This window comes from Ictidomys tridecemlineatus, chromosome 13, assembly GCF_052094955.1.
Source record: "Ictidomys tridecemlineatus isolate mIctTri1 chromosome 13, mIctTri1.hap1, whole genome shotgun sequence".
NCBI classification, from domain to species: Eukaryota; Metazoa; Chordata; class Mammalia; order Rodentia; family Sciuridae; genus Ictidomys; species Ictidomys tridecemlineatus.
This window is the reverse complement of record NC_135489.1, coordinates 71,860,366-71,863,977: the sequence shown is the minus strand read 5'-3', so window position 1 is coordinate 71,863,977 and position 3,612 is coordinate 71,860,366.

Here is a 3,612-nt window from a genome sequence, read left to right as displayed (position 1 = left end):
GCAGGTGTATCATGAATTCAAAGCCTGCTTTAGTAAAAGTGAGGCATTAAGCAACACAGTGAGACCCTATCTCTAAATAAAATACAAAATAAGGCTGGAGATGTGGCTTAGTGTCCTAGTGCCACTGAGTTCAATCTCTGGTACAAAAAAAAATCATCAGAAATAATGTATGGTAAATGGAAGCAGAATATCATGCCTGAAGTTCTCAGAAAATACCCTCCAATTTATACTTATGCATCCCACACTATAAGAACAATATTAAGCAGAAATGCAAGACTTCACCAGCAGCAGGACTTCATGACAAAAATAATGAGAAAATCTTCAGATGAAAGACATATGCACAAAAGTAATGAATCATGTAGAAGTATTAAATATGAATGAAATTAAAGGGCATTTTGCTTATTTATTAATATATTTAGAAATTGATGTAATAACAACAACATATTATGGGATATATGACACATGAAGAAGGAAAATTTGTAATGATAGTGGCTCAGATGGTGAGATATGAGAAGTGGAAACACCTTCCCTGACAAATGGAGTGACGCAGCAGGACTTCAAATGATGACCCTGATAAGTAAAGAACTCCAGTTCAAATCTCTGCAACAGCAAGATCTCACAAAAAACAATGTACAAAAGGAATAATATGAATACAAATAAAGTCTTAGTATGACAGTATAAAAGTACATTTAACCAAACAGAAAAAGCAAACTCAAGATTATACAAACAAATCCTACAAAATCAATCACTGTGATAGAAAGGAATCAGTGAAATCTGACAAAGAAAAGGAGAAGATTGTCACATAAAGTTTTAAAATTCAACTATGTACTATGTAGAAGAAAAGCACTTTGATTACAAATACACAAGAAATTCATCAGTAGGATGATCAGGAGAGACAGTATAAGAATCATGCCTTAAGGTATTGGAAATAGCCATAAAAGTACTTTGAAGTAAAATCCCATGACCATAAATATTACCTGAATAATAAGGGACATTTATTAAAGATAAAATAGATACATTCATCCAGTTTTAAGTATGAGTCTACTTATTACAGAGCTTAAAAATACATGAAGCAAACCTTATCAGGGTTAACAAAAAGCAGACACAGTCACATTCGAGGAGAATGGTGGATTATTTACCACTATTCTCCTTTATTGAAATGCCAAGAGGACAAAAAGATCATGAAGTACATGAAAGATTTAAGAAGTGAGCCAACTAGCTTCAAGGAATGAAGCCATTGTAGAGAGCCGCACCAACAGAATACAGATGTTTTACAAGGACACATGTACATTTTTAATGGAAGAACATACACTGGGCCATTTAAAACTTTTTTCAATCATTTTCAAAGGTTTCCTTATTACAAAGTACACTCTGTAATGGCAATAAATAAAGTATAAATCAATAACAAAATTATACTGGGAAATAGCTATGCATTAACAAAATTAAAAGTATAGTATCCTTATATAACCAAATTAAGAAATCAGCAAGAGAAGATTGAAGCAATCTCAATTAAAGCAGAAAAAGAAACAGTGAGCTTGAGAATAGAAATAAATAAAGTAGGAATGGTAATGACACAAGGAAAATTAACAATACCTGAAGGTGCTTCTTTTAAAATATCAATAAAATTTATGACTAATTAGTCAGAATGATAAGGGAAAAATGAAGAGGCACAAATTAGTAACTAAAATGAAGGAGAGGATGATAATGTATCTTCTACAAATTTAGAAGGGGAATGTGAATAACACTGTGAAAATGTTTAAGACAATAACTTTGACAACTTTTATCAAATATTAAAATAAAAATTATTTAGCTGACATAAAAAATATAAAATGGGAATTGTTCAATAGATATTAAATGCATATTCTATAATGTACACTTTTCTGCAAGGAAACACATAGATCCAGGTACGTTGGAATACAACATTTAAGGAAGAAATACTACTAATCTTAGATAACTTTCTTCCAGAAAATACAAGTAGACATTTCCCTACTTATTATAATGAGACAAATATGATATGATTATCAAAACAAACAAAAACACAATATACATTTAAACTGCCAATTGGCCTCATGGATATAAATGCAAAATCCTAAACATAATAATAATTATATAAATAATAAATAATCCAAACTTTTTTAAAAGGAAATGCATCAGAAAACAATTTTATCATTTCTGTGAAGAATAAAATGGATTTTGATTCAGATATTGATCAGCATAATTTTCTCTATTTACAGAATGCAAAGGGAAAACCTTGCATAATCTCAGTAGACACCAGAAGCATTTGTTTAAGGGCAGTACCCATATATGTAATGCCAACTCATAATGGTAGAAAGCAAGAAGAGCTCTGGTACTCCAACAAAGGACAATTACATAAAATCTACACCCACCATCTTAGTTTAAATTATAAAATGAACATTCTCCCACTAACATCAAAAACATTACAAGGAAGGGGGCCCACTGCACTTCTATTCTTACACATTCTATTCTACACTTTTGTAGCAAGTGCCATAAAGAAGGAAAAGAAATAAGTGAAAAACAAAAAGGAAAATATCTTCAATTAAGAACAGTCAATTTCTGCAAAAGAAAAATGGTATGTATTGAGATGATAGCAATATAATGGGAAATGAATCCTTAAGTGTTGTGAAATAGGAACAATGAAGAAAACACAAATGTCACACACTCACTATGCAACAGTTATATTTCTACATTCTAGAATCATGCTATTAAAATGTGAAATAAAAACGCCTTAGACAAACCCTTTGGAAAAACCCTTTCATAATAAATTATGGGCAAGATCTTTATAAATAAAATAGAAAATACTGTTGAAAAAATAAGAATTAAGAGAATAGAAGTATTGCTCAATAATTAGTAGACTAAATTTTATTGTGATATAATTTTTCTAGTATGTTCAGGTTTGTCATTTTTTACTAAGAGACATAAGGGCTATATTTTTTTTGTTCAAACAATTTAAAACACACAAATAAATAAATACATGCAACAGTGCTTCTCAAGGTATTAATTGTCACTCATTGGAGGATGGTGATCTATGAAAGACAAGAAACAGAAGCAACAAGTCCTAAAATTGCCCCAAATTACTGAATGCAGAGGAGTCCAAGCAGCAATTTTGAAGGGTAGAGAAGCTTACATTCTGAGTTGATGAGGGCTGGAAACATGGTACTTCAGTGGTGTCCCCTATGACTATAGGTCATAGGGGACACCACTGAAGATGAGAGAGTTGTATGATTAGAGAACTTTGGCAATCTGTAGAGTATCTACATTGCATATTTAGTAGATTAATGTTAAATTATGTATATGAAAAAACTACATCTTCCCATGGAAGGAGCCACCTGAAAGCATTGGGGGAGTAGTCTTTTAAGTCTGTAATCAACAGTGAAAGTGAGATGCCTCATGGTTCATGGGTACAGGTGGGGTATTCAGTATTTTTCCTAGGCAATAGGAAAGAACTGTTCTAGATAAACACTGGTCTGCTTTTCTCCAGGAAATCTTAAAAGCAAGACCATAAAGGTCAGCATTTCCAGCTAAATTAAAAACATCTCTGAACAGAGTTCAAAAATAAGCATAGGAAAATAAAGCCTTCAACAAAACAACAAG